Below are 19,091 nucleotides of genomic sequence, written 5' to 3' on the forward strand. Positions count from 1 at the left end.
TTCCAGTTTATTCACCAGGTGAGGGTGCAGACGAGAATGAAGACGGCAAGTTTTATGGAGCATTGAGTGACATCTTAGTCAAGAACATATCAGATGTAAGGCTTTTCAGGCGTTTGCTCTATTAACCAGCGTTTCGTCTCAGGTCGGACACTAGACTCGTCAGAGTGGGATGTTTCAGACCCTACCCACTGACGCTGGGTGTATGCAGGTGAGCTTATCAGAAGTCTATATATGAGGTACAGTCTGATAACTGCATACGGGAGATAAATCTCCACAATGGAATTATTGCCCGCCTAGCAATTCCGAATGGAAAATTCTAAATTCCCATGGAGGGAATTAGATATTTTTCACCAATAGAGCATCTCAATAACATATCAGATATAAGGCTTTTCAGTCAAGGTCAACATCAAGAACAGGACAGTGCTAATGGGCGATTTCAATGCGAGAGTTGGAAAGAGTACTGAAAGTTACGATAATGTGATTGGAGAATGTGGGGAAGATATGGAAGATAATAGGAATGGGAAGCGTTTGCTGGACTTCAGTGCTAGTATGGGTTTAGCAGATACGAATACATTCTTCAAGCATAAGGCTATTCACCGCTACACATGCGAAGGTAGGGGTAACAGATCCATAATAGGCTATATCTTAACCAACTTCGGATTCAGGAAGTCTGTTAGGAATGTACGGGTTTTCCGGTGATGTTTCGATGATGCAGACCACTATGTGATCGGTAGTGAACTAAGTAACTCTAGGTCTAGGACGACAAAGCGAAATCTGTCTGCAAACGAATAAGGGTAGAAAATCATCCAGGACGAGGAAATTAGACAGAAGTTCATGAATATGTTTAGTGAGAAGTTCCGAACAGTGGACAGGCGTTTCAGTGTTTGGTAGAAAGAGAATATGTGGCATAGAAGGAGCTTGTAGTAGAAACGTCAAGTGAATGCCTAGGAACAACTGTATGTAAAGATAGGATAAAGCGAACATCTTGGTGGAATTATGAAGTGAGAGCAGCCGGTAAACGTAAAAAGGCTTATCACAAATGGCTCAAACAAGGGCAGACAAAAACAGGAAATTGTACGTAGATGAAGGAAGCCGAGGGAAACAAATAGTTGTTGAATCCAAAAATAAGATGTGGGAAGATTTCGGTAATAAACTGGGAAGGCTAGGTTAAGCAGCAGGGAAACTTTTCTGGACAGTAATAATGAATCATAAAATGGGAGAGAAAAAGGAAATGAAAAGTGTTTTGGGTAATTCAGGTGGACTCATAATAGATCCCAGGGAATGACTGGACAGCTGGAGGGAATATTTTGAAAATCTTCTCAACGCAAAAGTAATTCTTTCTGGTGGAGTCGCGAACAACCGAGCTCATGGGGAGGAGGAAAATGATGTTGGTAAAATTACGCTTGAGGAAGTGGAAAGGATGGTAAAGAAACTTCATTGTCATAAAGCAGCAGGAATAGATTAAATTAGACCTGAAATGGTGAAGTATAGTGGGAAGGCAGGGATAAAATGGCTTCATAGTTTAATAAGATTAGCATGGAGTGTTGGTGGGGCAATTTCAGATTGGACAAAAGCAGTAACTGCACCTGTCTATAAGCAAGGGAACAGGAAGAATTGCAACAACTATCAAGGTATCTCATTGTTTAGTATACCAGGCAAAGTATTCACTGGCATCTTGGAAGGGAGGGTGCGATCAGAGGTTGAGAGGAAGTAGTATGAAAACCAATGTGGTTTCAGACCACAAAGGGGCTGTCAAGATAAGATTTTCAGTATGCGTAGGTTAATTGAAGAATGCTACGATAGGAATGGACAGTTATGTTTATGTTTCGTAGAACTAGAGAAAGCATATGACAGGGTACCGAAGGAAAGGATATTCGCCATACTGGGGGGCTGTGAGATTATTAAAATCAATCAAGGGCACTTATGTTGGCAATTGGGATGTAGTGAGAATTCACGGCAGAATGAGTTCTTGGTTCAGGGTACTTACAGGGTTTAGACAAGGCTGTAATATTTCACTTTTGGTTGTTCGTAGTTTACATGGATCAACTACTAAAAGTGGCAGGGAGGGATTCAGTTAGGCGAAAATGTACTAAGCAGTCTGGACCATGCTGACGACTTTGTCTTAATGGAAGATTGTGCCAAAATCCTGCAGACTAATATCTTGGAACTTGAAAATAGGTGCAATGAGTATGGTATGAAAATTAGCCTTTGGAAGACGAAATTGATGTCAGTAGGTATGGAATCCAAGAGAACTGAATGTCAGATTGGTGGTACAAAGCTGGGACCGGTAGATAATTTCAAGCATTTAGGTTGTGTGTTCTCCCAGAATGTTAACATAGTAAGTGAGATTGAATCAATGTACAGTAAAACAGTGATTTCGCAGTTGAGATGAACAATATGCTGTAAGAAGGAAGTCAGCTCCCGGCCGAAATGATCTTTACATCGGTCTGTTTTCAGATTAACTTTTCCTTAGGGGAATGAAAGCTGGGCGGACTCAGGATACATTATTCATAAGTTATAAGTAACAGATATGAAAGTGGCTAGAATGATTGCTGGTACAAACATGTGTTAACAATGGAAGGAGGGTACTCGGAATGAGGAGATAAAGGCTAAGTTAGTAATGAACTCAATGGATGAAGCTGTACGCATGAACCAGCTTCGGTGATGGGGCCACGTGAAGCGAACTGGGAAGGATAGGTTAATTAAGGGAATAATGGGCTCTTATATGGAGGGTAAGAAAAGTAGATGGAGGCGGAGACCCAGTTTCTAGCGATTTAAAATAAGAGGTATAGAACTAAATGTGGAGCCTCCGTGGATTAGACGGCAGCGCGTCGGCCTCTCACTACCTCTCATTTAATACTCTCACTGTTGTTGATTTAAAGGAAACACAACGAAGTTAACTATCTCTATAACCCAATATTATATCGCCAAGGTTTAAATATATCGCTCTATTAGGCAAAGAAAATTTATGACCAGTTCAAATATGATCAGCAATCATTAACATAAATGCTAAAAGAACCACGTGGCAAACAAATGACAGAATAATTTGCAAGATTGATCATCCATCATAACATAGATACAAGATGTGAGAAAGATGGCAGAGTCATCTGATATGCACCAATGAAAACCCAGCGCTCCACAATATCGATAGGCTCAGTCACTATCTACTCAACAAGTTGCCGTAGTCAAATCCAAGTAAGATTTTCGAAACCGAAAGCCACGTCTCAGTGGCTAAAATTTCTTGTAAAACTGAAGCCCCATGCACTTGTAAACGAACATACTCGCAGGTAACCTACGTATAATGATTACATTTACCAAGCTTCATAGCTGCAGTCGCTTACATGCGGCCGGTATCGAGTAATCGGGAGATAGTGGGTTAGAACTCCACTGTCGGCAGCCTTGAATATGGTATTCCGTGGTTTCGCATTTTCGCACCATGCAAATGCTGGGCTGCGGTACTATGAGCTGGGTAGCTGTAAGTTTGCAGTCGGGAGATGGTAGTTTCCAAACCAACCGTCAAAACGCCTGAAGATGGTTTTCCGCGTTTTCCCACATCACTTAAGACCACGGCCACATCCTTCCCACTCCTAGTACTTTCCTGTCCCATTGCCGCCGCCATAAAACCTGCCTGTGTCGGTGGGACGTAAAGCAACTTGTACAATAAAATGTATCTACTGAACATGTATTATTTTGGCTTTCGATAGGGACGGGTGTCTTGGAACTTCAGACTTTCCCACGTAGACGTAGAGAAATAGGAAAATACGCTCACTGTGAATTGCTAGCAAAGTTAAACTCGGTCCAGAATATAATTACTGACCTAAATCTTTCCAGATATATTTTGTATTGTGTCTCAGTGTACTCGGTGCATTGTTTGAGTTTTCTTCTTTTATTGCTAGTAGTTCAACGTCGTACTAACTCACGATACGTTTCCGGCGACGATAGCATAGAGTGGGACAGGGTTGGGAATCGGTATGGAGCGGCTGTGGTCTTAGTTAAGGTACGATCCAAGGATTCGCCTGGTGTGAAAATAGGAAACAACGGAAAACCATATTAAGGGCTGTTGATATTTGAGTTTGAGCTCACATCCTTCTGAATGCAAGCTTCCAGCTACGTGGTCCATACTACGCAGCCGACTCGCTCAGTTTGTAGTTCCTAATCGACTGAATATTTTACTACAGTTAAAGTACGTACTATTAGACCTTAAAACACTGTACATATTTTGTAAAACAAGTATTAAATAGGACGGCAGTGCTTCATGTACTCCGATGATTGGGAACTATATTCTAAAAATGTGACTGTACACTTTAATCTTCTTTCCCATGGCACTTGCTTCACTTCAGGGAACATTTATAGAGTTTCTACAATGGAGTCGGATAGCAGAACTTCGTTACAATCTCTATGCCACTGCTGAAATATCTCTGTTAGAACCGAATGGCATCCATTTCGACACGACCGTAATGACGCAGTTACAATCGATAATGATCTCATCTAATTGCTTTCCCATTGTTCACACCTGTGACTCCGTTGTAGGTTGCACTTCCAGTGGTTCTAATTATAATGAAATGTTAATAAAGTGGAGTTCTCTTACGTTCTCTGGCTCGTGTTTTAATAACGAACGAACACTCCTTTATTCAATCATCAAAGAGAAGAACAAAGAATGCTGGGGTACAGCTTTGACAGAATATAGGAGTGGAAATATCAGTAGTGGATTATTGATCCTTTTAAACAGATATGGAATCCCTAACAAACCCCTGCTGATGTTTGTTAATTCATAGCTTTTAAACACTGCTTTCTGCGTTTCTAAAATTAATTTCCCAGTAACTCTAAATGCTAGAAGTGTTTAGCATGAGATTTGGCTGCGGTACAATGAGTGGGTAGCTGTAATTTTGAAGTCGGGAGATGGTAGTTTTCATCCAACCGTCAACATGCCTGAAAATGGTTTTCCGCGTTTTCCAATTTTCACACTATTATATACCTTCGTTTAGGACATGGCTGCTTTCTTCATAGTCCAAGATCTATCCTATCCTATCGCCGGTGAAAGCCTTTCTGAGTTAGAGCGACTTTAACTCGCCAGTATAAACGAAATAATTATTGTTTCTAAAGTAGGCATCTTGCTAAGTCAAAACCGGGTGACGCGCCGCATATATATATATATATATATATATATATATATTAAACGCGTGTATGTTTTTAATAATGGGTTGATATTGAAAACGTTTTGCAGAAAGGAAAGAACGACATGTGTGCTTGATCATTTAACAGTTAGTTTACTGTATAAAACATACTTAGGACCATTATGATCCAAGGAATGGAAGGATGGGTAACGGGAAAGTTGCCGCAAGAACAGGTGATACTCCAGTCACCCGGGAGGGAAGACGCAACGAGGTAGAAATGACAGACTGTTCATAGAAATAAACACTTTTATAACATCTAGTGTGGAGAATATGTACGAAACATTTGCTAAATATGTTACGTACTGTTATATTATTTAATATAAATTCAACAAATAATTCAATTAAAATTAAACTTAACGATCGTAAATTTCACCAATACTTTTTGTTAATTACCATTTTTGTGCACTTTGGACCTTCCACAATCACCATACGTATCTTCATAAATTGTACATGCCTCATGTAGCCAATGTTTTCAAACTGTATACTGGGAACCATATGCAATCCAGTAAAACGTTCTTCATGCGATCGGGTGTAAACTGGCTAAAAAGCTAAAAAGCGGAAGACAACCAAATACGTCTCAGGTAAAACGACATGTTCAATATTTTAACATTTTAATTGAAATATTGCATACAAAATATTGCCAATGCTACAAGTACTCAGTACCGTATTTCGTTTCACAACACTATAGTCACTGTCAAATGGGACCGTGTTTTTTTAGGAAGCTAAAATCCTTTGACCTAGTGCAAGTATATATATTTACCGAGCTCGATAGCTGCAGTCGCTTAAGTGCGGCCAGTATCCAGTATTCGGGAGATAGTAGGTTCGAACCCCACTGTCGGCAGCCCTGAAAATGGTTTTCCGTGGTTTCCCATTTTCACACCCGGCAAATGCTGGGACTGTACCTTAATTAAGGCCACGGCCGCTTCCTTCCCACTCCTAGCCCTTCCCTGTCCCATCGTCGCCATAAGACCTATCTGTGCCGGTGCGACGTAAAGCAACTAGCAGAAAATATATTTAACGCAGTGAAATTTTCCAAGGATTGCAATGCATTGGCAGTTTAAGATAACGCGACACAATACAGCAGCATGGGTGAACAATTCATAGCACCCTCTCGACACCAAAAACGCTTCCCATAGAACGCAAACCATAGACTTATTAATACCATAGCTCTTCTACGCTTAAATCTTACGAGAAAGGCAACTCATTAATCGTAATCTGTGCACGAACCCGAATATTAAATAATAACAATTTCTACACAACTTAAATGTGAATTTACACACATTAGACACAATCAGAGAACCAATATATCGCCATAACTGGCGTCGCTGCAATGATAACTTGTCGCATGAGAACTGTTTCGGCTAATCCGTTTTTTTCATCCCCTGTGGCACCGACACGATTTTCTATATCATACAAGGCAAGAATTTCTGAAGTAAGTCTAACACTGAGTTAGATCACACAGACACTTCAGTACACCAAGGATAACATACAACTGTCAAGCAAAATGTTCTCGAGCTAGGGAATAGGAAGGTGAGTATGAGAGAAGGGTAACAACAGCTTCCAGTATGCGGGATTCGGGTATAATATTCAGGTACATTTTATAGGTTTTACATTTGATAATACAGGGACCTGTTATATGCGGGATAGCGCGATATCAGCGATTAACTTTGATTTGGTACCATTTTCCCTCCTATCCTAGTATGTGCTAATCTATTCATCTGTACATATCGATGTGTTAGCCGCCATTATTATTGTTACAACCTGTTCCTTCCTTCAAAACCAACTGAACAGTTCCTTGGTTTCTTTAAAACTTGTCTATTTTATCGTACAGTTTTGCCTAATTGCTTTTATTTCTTCAACATAATAAGTACTGTACATGTGATTAAATTTGCCATCTCACGTGCAATATTCTTCTCTGTGACCTCGTTTCTTCCTTTCTGGGCCTGTTGCTACCAAAGTTTCACTTCCAAATACACACATCAATGGATGCGTTGAGTGTGTAACTGTTCGCTCTCCTCATCAAGACACTTGGAGAGACGAACGTTATTACCTTGGGACACATGAATATCAAATAAACTATATGTGGCTTGCCCGCAAATTGCCACGCTAATAGAAACAATTAACATTCCATGGTTTCCCATTTCTCTATGTGATGTATGGGCGCCAGCGTTACAGTTTTAAACAAAACTGTAAAGCAAAATTTATATTTACTAGCATAGAGACTTATACTTAAATCACAGGGGTAGGATTTTAAATAATTAACCATTAAGTATCGTTTGAGAAAGAAAATTAACGCAATATAAAATACAAATGAATTTATTATACAAAAAATGAGATGAATCAAAAAAGTTCCTTAAAGCGTGGAGGGATTTAGAATTTACGTCACTCAAATTACTATTGCTTGCTTTATCTAATTGAAGCTCACCAATTGCAGTTTCCGTTGAAGTCATCTAGTTTCCGTGGTTACTCGTTCTCTTCTTCTCGATGTAGAATTGACTCCATGGACATCCTTCCTTCTCTGATGTGGTACGGGCTATCTGGACTAGCACTCCCTAATTGCCTAGTCTTTAAATTAGACATTGGCCCTATACTTGTAAAATCTGATCAGCGTTGATCGTATGAGGAGAAAATTCAGAGATATGAATTTTTCCATGTTAGTAGAAATCTCAATCCAACTGAGCTATACTATTTATACGGTACAGACTTGTACCAAATTCCATGGACTTGAACTAAATATAGTTCTTCGTCCAGAATATTTACTGAATATAACACAAGCCGTAAGCTTGTTTCGTCTCACGCAGATCCGATAACATAACCGCAGCTGAGTAAAGTGTTGAAGCGACAACACACTGTACAAAAATAACTATGTCTCGGAGGGACCACACACTGTATCAAAATCAATAACGTCGTTCAAAGTAGATGTTCACAGTAGAAGTTCTAATAGTAGTTAGGTTCTCAGCAGAAGTATCGATGTGAGTGAGTATCCGTGACTCCGTGTTAGATAATATCACCGGGCTCTCCCCACTCTTGGTAGCAGCTCAATCTCAGATCTCTATATAACGAAGCATCTGATTCGTAGATCGCATTACCACCTCCCTCTTCTTTCTTCTTGACAAGACCAGAAGGCGTGGCGATAATGTAGTCTGCTGGTATGCAAGCCTCGCGCGCGGGTCGCTGTTTACTGCCTTGGCTCATGAGTTTAACCCAATGACTCATGTAATTTTCCCCCGCTATAAGAATAACCTTTTCCGTATACACAAGTATGAGATGAAATGACAACAACTATGTCTCAACATATTGACCATATTTACAGTACACAATGAATTCCTATTATACCTACTAAAATAATTTAAATAATAAATGATGTTATAACTATATAATATGATTCCTTGTTTACAAATGATTGACGTAGAATAAATATGTTATTACGAATAATTGCCGATGGCGGATAAACTTGATATCGAGTGATATCGCGTAAAATGATAGTATATTAAATTAGTCTGGCTGGAGAAGCCTGGACGGTTACAAGTGTATTTATTCTGTTAATAAAAGAGTTCCTTGCTTCGGCTGTTGTACATTTATTTTCCTCATTACTTCTGTCATCATTAGTTACTTTCTAGGTATGTAGCAATATTCATACATTTCCTTTATTCCTGCTTTTTGAAACCTGACAATTCCAGTATTACCATTACGGACCATTTTCCATAACATCCAATTGCCTTATTGTTTTTCTTTCATCTTGTCTTCCATCTCATAGGCTGTCCATATATTTTCGTAACTCCCTGGAGTGTGCACGAACTCAAATAAATGACAATACTTTCAAAACAATTCTTGGAGTACTTATTTATTCCTTCATTCTGTCCTTTCAATTTCTTCATGTACTAGGCTTGTAGATATATAATATTTCACCAACATCTCAGCCTCAGGAATGTGATGTCTTTCACTATCACACTGTCGGCTCTCGGAAGAATTGTTTTCTAGGAATTCCCCTTAAATTCAAGGCGAAAGTCGAGACGCTTCCTAAGTTACAACCACGCCCACTTACTTCCCAGTCTTATCTCCACTTTATTCACATGTTAATCACAAATTGTCTTACTGAAAATTGAACCGACTTCTCACACAGTAGGTAGACGGAATGTTGACCCCAGGATACAGATTAGCACCACAAGCATTATCAAGAATACTGCATATATGTAGATGCACAACACCCACACAGCCTGTGTGGATAAGGAACTAAGCTTGTTGGATACTAGGGACTCGACGCTCAGGGACCAGCCAGCACTGTACATTAGGTTACTCTCCCTTCTAATGCATCTTCACTTTAACTAATTACTAATTCGCCTCTTTGAGATTTTGTTATATAAATAGTAAAACAGAGCGTTCGACGTTCTTGCCTCGAACTGCCTGCGCTAAGTAAAATTGATTAAGACTGCAGCGTCTTTGTAGTCGTAGAGACACGATGATGACTTCCATGATATTAATGATGGTCCAGAAGAGCATAGGATAGGCGGACTTAATTCAGTATACTTTCAGACTGAAAGAAATTTATATATCCCTCTATAAATGTAATCTACATTTAAAATGTGTGGGCCTAAGACAGGTGAGCAGAACTGTGATGCGTTTGGTCGTGTCAGAAGTCAAACTCATAAATATTTCGTGGTCATCAATGTTTGTGCATTCCACTAGCGATATCTGAAAATAATTATTTCCATGGTATTACCAAAGATACTGTTGTTCGTAGAGAGATAACCTGCTCGTGTGAGTATGGAATTGTATAAGTACGTTCCAATTTCTTGAACAACTGTTTATTCTGACAGGAGAGTGAGGAAATAACTCCTGCTTCATGGGGTAAGGGTGGTTTTCATTACGACTTTGTAATTGACTTTCTCAGCTCTGCTTTATCATGTACTGCCTATTGCAAGTTTTTAATTGAATGGGGATTGTTTGGTTTAGATATGTAACTCAACGAAAGTAACTGATTACTTGTATTAGAAGTGAATATCCTATCATGAATATTTATCATTTCCATTTCTCTGCTGCCACCGAGCTCCAGAGCTCGCTCCTTATTCAAATAGAGAACATGAGAGCGTTGCGGCTGGCTTATGTTCTCGTACGTGGACCGTAATTGCAGAATCGGTTTAGACGCTCGTCCCGACAATCGAGAATGCCATTTGCTGTCCCGAGGGCACACAGCCTGTTAAATCTTCCACGTTATGTCAAACAAATCTGTTAAAATTTCATACAGATTATTTTCCGTAATATCCACAATACGTTTCTTAGGTGATTCCCCAGGGAATTAATCTTTTAAGTCCAATAATTCTGTATGAAGCCAGATCTGTCTTTTATACGACACATCCTCTTGTTAATGGAGTTTATTGGATAATTACCTACTTAGACCCGAATAATTTCCGGTATATAGAACAGTGAATTTCCTTAGGATGAAATTTGTCAACTAAAACACACTGGTATACAATTAGAACTAACTTTCGAAATAAATAATTCTTACGAGTTTCATCACATGCACAATTTGATGTACAAGTTTTTCCAACATCTCTGAAATTATTGTAGCAATTACTAGGTAAATAGCTGATAGGGAATCTGCCATCTGCGTGACTGCCGTGCAGCCCTATATACAGATCGGTGCTGATTGATTGATTGATTGATTGATTGATTGATTGATTGATTGATTGATTGATTGATTGATTGATTGATTGATTGACTGACTGATTGATTGATTGATTGATTGATTGATTGATTGATTGATTGATTGATTGATTGATTGATTGATTGATTGATTGATTGATTGATTGATTGATTGATTGATTGATTGATTGATTGATTGATTGAGTCTACGGGTGTTATTTCCCCTTTCTTCAACCCTTTACGACTGTCTGTTGTATACAATAAGTAAATTATATCCAAATTAGTGGTGTGAAGTGTCCAAGAAAATACCTGGCTAACTCAAGATCATTTAATTTGTGAGGAGACCAATTTTGTAGTTTGAAACGATATGATATCTTCAACTTTCATGGTTAATTACTGGATATTTTTCAGTTGATTATACAATACATATGAACAATATGTTAATCTATATATATAAAATAGCTTGTCCTGACTGACTGACTGATTCATCATCGCCGAGCCAAAACTACTGGACATAATGAAATGAAATTTTGGGGATACATTCATATTAAGATGTAGGTGCTCGCTAAGAGAGGATTTTTGGATATTCCTTCGCTAAGGGGGTGAAAAGGGGGTGAAATTTTAAAATGAGTGTATCTATATCTCAAAACTTTAAAAGTTTACAGATGTAAAAATTGGTATTTAGAATCTTCTTTTAAAATAAGGAAACACATGTATTTTTTTGTTTTCAGAAAATCCCAATAGAACGGGTGAAAAAGGGTGAAAAAGGGGTTGAATGCCTTTAATCAGGATACCGATACTTACATCTCATAAACTGAAGGTATTACATACCTGGAAATTGGTACTTTTGATCTCTTTTAAAAATAAAGAAACACGTATTTTTTTTTGGAAAATCCAATTAATGAGAGGGTGAGAAGGGGGGTGAATTTTAAAAATGAGTATCAATATCTCAAAACTTTTAAAGTTTACACATGTAAAAATTGGTATTTAGAATCTTCATTAAAAATAAAGAAACACGTATTTTTTGTTTTCGGAAAATCCCAATGGGAGGGGTGGAAAGGGGGTGAAAAAAGAGTTGAATGCATTTAATGAGGATACCTATATCTCAGAAATTGAAGATATTACAGACCTGAAAATTGGTGTTTTGGATCTCCTTTAAAAATAAAGTAACACGTATTTTTTTGTTTTTGGAAAATCCAGTTAATGGGGGGTGAAAAGGGGGGTGAATTTTTAAAATGAGTGTATATTGTAACGGTTCAAATCCCGTTACAAGATGATATCTGTATTTTTATTATTGTATGATTTTATCTGTATTTTATTATTATTATTATTATTATTATTATTATTATTATTATTATTATTATTATTATTATGTCCGTATTATTATGTTATCTGTGATATTGTTACTATTATTGTAATTATCCGTTTTATTCAATTCGATTTTGCAATTGCCTGTTGCTTGCAAGATTGTACTTAGATTTATGCATATATACGTATGTGTAGAATAACACTCAATACCTGTACAGTGAGAATTGTTGTATATATCAGAGATTGGAAGTGACGTTGTTATATTGCTATACCACTGGCGATTCTGCCAAGTCATCGCCACTTCATGGCTACGGCATAGTATTTATTTAGATATGCGCTCAGAGAGTCGGCCGCTCCGGGCTATGTCACCACAGTGTGTAATATTTGCCGCGTTGTGGGAGTATGTCATTGTTATTTCTGAAGATTACGTAGCTGTGTCATCCAACGTCTATATAAGGTGGGTGCATATTGTAGCGTCAGTCATTAGTTATACGGATGCAGTACAGTGAAGAAGTCTACTAGATCAAGAGGCCTTAGTTGGTCAGTGAACGAGTGTGAACGAGAGATGGTGAAGACTCAGTGAGCCATTAATTATTGGTCATTGAGAGAGTGAGACCAAAAGGTTGGTCGCTCACTCAGTTGAAGACACGGACGCAAGGGCTTACCATGAAGTCAGAGAGGGCAACCCTGGACCTGCCAAGAGGTAATACCATATTGACTTACAAAGAAGTCAGATGATATGGAGAAGAAGCAGTCACAAGGATGTATCACCAAGTTAGGCGTGACACATCTACAGTAAACACCAGATCAATGGATTACGTCGTAATTACACTCAAAGTGTTGAAGGTACAGTCAAGTGAATCAGCGAGGGAAATATTTCGTATAAATTGTTAAATGTCCGGTCAAGAAGAATTCAAATTCATGCGTAGTTTCTTTCAGTTGCAATGTCATAATTTCATATTCTCATCTGTTTTATCGCAACAAGACTCACTGTTTTTTTGATATATTATTTAAAGAATATATATTGTTCTATCAAACGAATTTATAGTTTCATTTCATTGACAGTAAAATATCTTAAACTCAAAATTAATGGGAAAACCGAACGCCAATCTCCTTTTCCCGGAACTTATATGGTATGTTGTCAAAAGTAAGCTTATTACCCCACACCCTAGAGATGGTCAAGAGTCTCATTATATTATTGCTGCACTGAGTGGCAGCTGGCGCCCTTCAAATAACGTATGTGTAGTAAGCAGGTAACAAGTAAGTGTGAGTACAAGGTCCGACGAGTGTGTATTTTATTTAATGAATATTAATTTTCATAATTTCCATTTTAAATGCAGATATTCATATTTTCAGGTTAAAATGCAGTTTTATAATATATGTGTTTCAAAAGTTAGTCAGACAGTTAAGAAAATTATCAAGTGTCGACGCAACGTGGGCCTCGAATAAATTCAGAATCTGTTCTGAATGACAGCATATCATAGGTTCATTTGGGAAGAGTATGCACATTTAAGCCAACGGAATTATTACCGGTAAATTTCAGGACTATAATTTTGTGATATATATTTGTATTTTGGGGATATGTCAAGGGATTTGAAGAGGGAAATTAATTTGAGATCGCGTACTATCACTAGTGAACCAAAGATGGACAAGGAAGACAATAACAAGTCATGTGAGGACGAGGTCATTGCTTCTGCGGACATCCAAGGTGAAATTCAGAGTAGGGAACAGGTGAATACGATGGAACCTTCTGAGGAAATTCAGGAAAGTGCAGAAATTGAGAAGCACACAGAAACTCAGAAGGAAGTCCCAGGGGGGATGAACCAAGATCAATTTTCCTTACTGATGGCCACAATAATTAGTAGTAATGAAAGTCAGAAAAGAATGGAGGAAAAGATTGATACTAATAATGAAAATTTTAATAAACATATTAACTCTGTGAGTAGAAAAATGGATCAATTAATTAGCAGCAATAACCAAAATTGTAATGTGATCATTAGTAATATAGATACTAAGATATTAGAGATAAATAATCAAACATCTAAGTTAGAAAGTAAGTCAAATGAAAAGTGTGTTGACCTTAGGGAAGAAATGGAGTCGAGTCGGAGCGAGCTTCATACTCAAATTGAGCATGTCAAAGGAACTTGTACAGAGAATATCAAGGAGTTAAGTAATAAGATTTATAGTAATCGGGAAGAAATTCATGAGGTAGTCGAGAAGAGATTGGACAAGATTTGCAATGCAGTTGGGGGAAGAGATGGGGGAACAGATTAGTAGAAATGAGCAAGTTGAAAGCAAACTTGTGAAGGTCACTGAACTACGGAACGAACAGGAAACGCTATCACAGCAGGTAAGAGAAAGAGAGGAAGAATTGAAGGAAGAAGTGATAATAGTGGAGGAGAATGCTGAGAGAGCAGCGGAAGAAGAAGAAGAAGAAGTTGTGAACTGCCAGGGAGTGATACGGCAGAAAGGTACAGGTGAGACGGCGAAAGAAGTGGTAATAGCGAGTGGTTTGTGCAGTAGGGATCGTGATTTAACCAGGTTTTCTGGAAAACAATTTAATTCTATAGAATTTGTAAAAGTAGTTGAGAAAAGATTTGCAAGTAAGTTGAGGAATAATGTTATTGAATGGGAATACGTGGTGGAAATCTTGTCGAATGTTTTTATCGGTGAAAGTAAAATATGGTTTCGAGTGTACTGGAATAATGTGTCTAATTTAGGAGAGATTAAAGGCAAATTCATTGATAGGCTTTGGAAAGAATGTGTGCAAGGGCGCGCGAGAGAGAGAGAGCGCATGATGTCTAGGGAAAGTAATATTGTAGAGAGAAGGGGGAACATGTTAGCCGTGTATCAGAGGAGAGGGGGTGATCATGATCAGCAGAGGATTAATAGTTGTGTTGATAGTGATAGTGGTCAGAAGAGTAACGAGAGAGAATCGGAAGATGGGAGGCGTATGGATTTCAGTTGTGAGAGAGAGGATCAGAAGAGCAATCAGAGAGAATCGGAAGATGGGAGGCGTATGGATTTGAGTTATGAGAGAGAAGGTCAGAAGAGTAATCAGAGAGAATCGGAGGATGGGAGGCGTACGGGTTTGAGTTATCAGAGAGACTATGATAGTCTTAATATGAATGTTATCCAGGTGTCGTTATCGAGTCAGAGTATTTCAGATTCACAGGGAATCGGGTAGGTTAAGTGGACAGGCTGAAGGTATAAGATGAACAGGTATGTATTATAAGTAGTTATGTAGTGAAAGTAAATTTATGAGTAGTGTGATTGTGACCTAAGTAATGTTAAGTGAGATATTTAAGTAATGACATAGTCATAGGTAATGAAGTAACTAATAGTAGTAGTAAGCTAGACGTAAGAAGTGTTCTGTTAAGTGATGTAAGTACTTATAATACTGAGAATATGATGTAAGTAGTGAGATAGTAACTCCGATGATGGAAATTGTGAGATGAAGAAGGTAAGTGAGTCAAAGTGAGTAAATAAAATGATAGCGGTACCGATCATAGGTAAAGATAATTGTAAGTTTCAGACATGCCTTGTTGTACCAGAACTTGTGTATTCAGTTCTTTTAGGAGCTGACTTGGTTGCAAATCATGTAAGTAGAGTAGACTTTAATTTAGGTAGTGTGTGTTTGTTCTGGGAGTAATCTAGCAAAGAAGTACGTGTTAATTATGATGGTCTGAGGTAAGTGTGTTGGTGACGTGTGTTCTTTGAATATATGAAAGGTAAGTGAAGTTGTTACTAGTGAGAGGAAATGTTTTGTTGGGTGTGTTACGTGCCTGTACGACCAGTATCCGAGGGATAGTCGGTATGAGGCAGTGACGTGAGGTAATTTGGGTGAATTACAGGAGGAGTAATTGTGTTCGATGTTAGATAAGCATCGAAATGTATTTATTGGGAAGTGAGGAAGAACACGTATATGAACATAGATTTGTAGTACAAGACCATTCATCATTTGTGGGAGGTAAGTACCCCATTCAACTTAAAAATGCTAGTGACGTTTAAGAACGGATAAACATTATGCTGGATTACGGAATAATTGAACCATCTTGTAGCCACAGCATTGATTCTTTAATTATTGTTGCCAAGAAGGATGTGATCTATTGAGATATGTAAGTTAATAAGGGCAAAATTGATTCAGTTTGAGTGACAGAGTGCTACTCAGAGTTCCATTTCATCATCTGCAGAGGAGGGAAATATGTCTAAATTCTTTCTTTTGTATCAGGGGTATTTCACTATTGTGAACCGTATCGGGAAGTGTGCATATTCCATAAAAGTTCAGGAAGGGAAGATTGTCGGTACTTACAACATTAAGAACTTAAAGAAGTATTTCACGTGAGATTTGTTGAGATAATAGTAAGATGATTAAATTTTGTGAGAAACTGGCAAAATAAAACTAACATCTGCGATATGCCTGTGAATCAAGTGTCGTATTGGTGTATTGGAAGAAAAAGTGCTACATTGTCATGTTCTGTGTGACAAAACGGAGAACAGGACATTGGACAGTTAACTGCGATAACAATATGCGAGAAAAGTTCTCATATAAGTGATATTTCACAAAAAGTTTTGATATGTTAAAAAAAAGAAGAATGTAGTGTAATCATTTATAATTATTTGTATGTGTAAAATTGAGTGCTGTACTCTTGGGATTTGTATGAGAGAAAAAGAGAATGGGACACTGAACAGTTATCTACGATGACAATGTGCGAGAAAAATTCTCATATATGTGATGTACACTGACTGACAGAGCAAATGCAACACCAAGAAGGAGTGGTTCGAAAGGGATGAAAGTTGGGGAAAAAACAGAGTCGGCACGGAAAAATAATTGATGTTTATTTCAAACCGATATGCAGGTTACACAATGCGCACGGCATCGACTCAGTAGGATGTAGGACCACCGCGAGTGGCGATGCACGCAGAAACACGTCGAGGTACAGAGTCAATAAGAGTGCGGATGGTGTCCTGAGGGATGGTTCTCCATTCTCTGTCAACCATTTGCCACAGTTGGTCGTCCGTACGAGGCTGGGGCAGAGTTTGCAAACGGCGTCCAATGAGATCCCCCACGTGTTCGATTGGTGATACATCCGGAGAGTACGCTGGCCACGGAAGCATCTGTACACCTCGTAGAGCCTGTTGGGAGATGCGAGCAGTGTGTGGGCGGGCATTATCCTGCTGAAACAGAGCATTGGGCAGCCCCTGAAGGTACGGGAGTGCCACCGGCCGCAGCACATGCTGCATGTAGCGGTGGGCATTTAACGTGCCTTGAATACACACTAGAGGTGACGTGGAATCATACGCAATAGCGCCCCAAACCATGATGCCGCGTTGTCTAGCGGTAGGGCGCTCCACAGTTACTGCCGGATTTGACCTTTCTCCACGCCGACGCCACACTCGTCTGCGGTGACTATCACTGACAGAACAGAAGCGTGACTCATCGGAGAACACGACGTTCCGCCATTCCCTCATCCAAGTCGCTCTAGCCCGGCACCATGCCAGGCGTGCATGTCTATGCTGTGGAGTCAATGGTAGTCTTCTGAGCGGACGCCGGGGGTGCAGGCCTCCTTCAACCAATCGACGGGAAATTGTTCTGGTCGATATTGGAACAGCCAGGGTGTCTTGCACATGCTGAAGAATGGCGGTTGACGTGGCGTGCGGGGCTGCCACCGCTTGGCGGCGGATGCGTCGATCCTCGCGTGCTGACGTCACTCGGGCTGCGCCTGGACCCCTCGCACGTGCCACATGTCCCTGCGCCAACCATCTTCGCCACAGGCGCTGCACCGTGGACACATCCCTATGGGTATCGGCTGCGATTTCACGAAGCGACCAACCTGCCCTTCTCAGCCCGATCACCATACCCCTCGTAAAGTCGTCTGTCTGCTGGAAATGCTTCCGTTGACGGCGGCCTGGCATTCTTAGCTATACACGTGTCCTGTGGCACACGACAACACGTTCTACAATGACTGTCGGCTGAGAAATCACGGTACGAAGTGGGCCATTTGCCAACGCCGTGTCCCATTTATCGTTGCTACGTGCGCAGCACAGCGGCGCATTTCACATCATGAGCATACCTCAATGACGTCAGTCTACCCTGCAATTGGCATAAAGTTCTGACCACTCCTTCTTGGTGTTGCATTTGCTCTGTCAGTCAGTGTATTATAAAATGTATGGATGCTGAAAAAGAAAATTATTGTTGTATACTCATTTCAAGTGTTTATATGTGTCATTGTTATATATATAATTTTGTTCATAAATCAATCGATTCTTTGTTCTTCGATTTATTTATGAGGGAGGCGAATTGTTACGGTTCAAATCCCGTTACAAGATGATATCTGTATTTTTATTATTGTATGATTTTATCTGTATTTTATTATTATTATTATTATTATTTATATTATTATTATTATTATTATGTCAGTATTATTATTATTTTATCTGTGATACTGTTACTATTATTGTAATTATTCGTTTTATTCAATTCGATTTTGCAATTGCCTGTTGCTTGCAAGATTGTACTTAGATTTATGCATATATACGTATGTGTAGAATAACACTCAATACCTGTACAGTGAGAATTGTTGTATATATCAGAGATTGGAAGTGACGTTGTTATATTGCTATACCACTGGCGATTCTGCCAAGTCATCGCCACTTCATGGCTACGGTATCGCATTTATTTAGATATGCGCTCAGAGAGTCGGCCGCTCCGGGCTATGTCACCACAGTGTGTAATATTTGCCGCGTTGTGGGAGTATGTCATTGTTATTTCTGGAGATTACGTAGCTGTGTCATCCAACGTCTATATAAGGTGGGTGCATATTGTAGCGTCAGTCATTAGTTATACGGATGCAGTACAGTGAAGAAGTCTACTAGATCAAGAGGCCTTAGTTGGTCAGTGAACGAGTGTGAACGAGAGATGGTGAAGACTCAGTGAGCCATTAATTATTGGTCATTGAGAGAGTG

The sequence above is a fragment of the Anabrus simplex genome, chromosome 2 (assembly GCF_040414725.1).
Source record: "Anabrus simplex isolate iqAnaSimp1 chromosome 2, ASM4041472v1, whole genome shotgun sequence".
Lineage (NCBI taxonomy): Eukaryota > Metazoa > Arthropoda > Insecta > Orthoptera > Tettigoniidae > Anabrus > Anabrus simplex.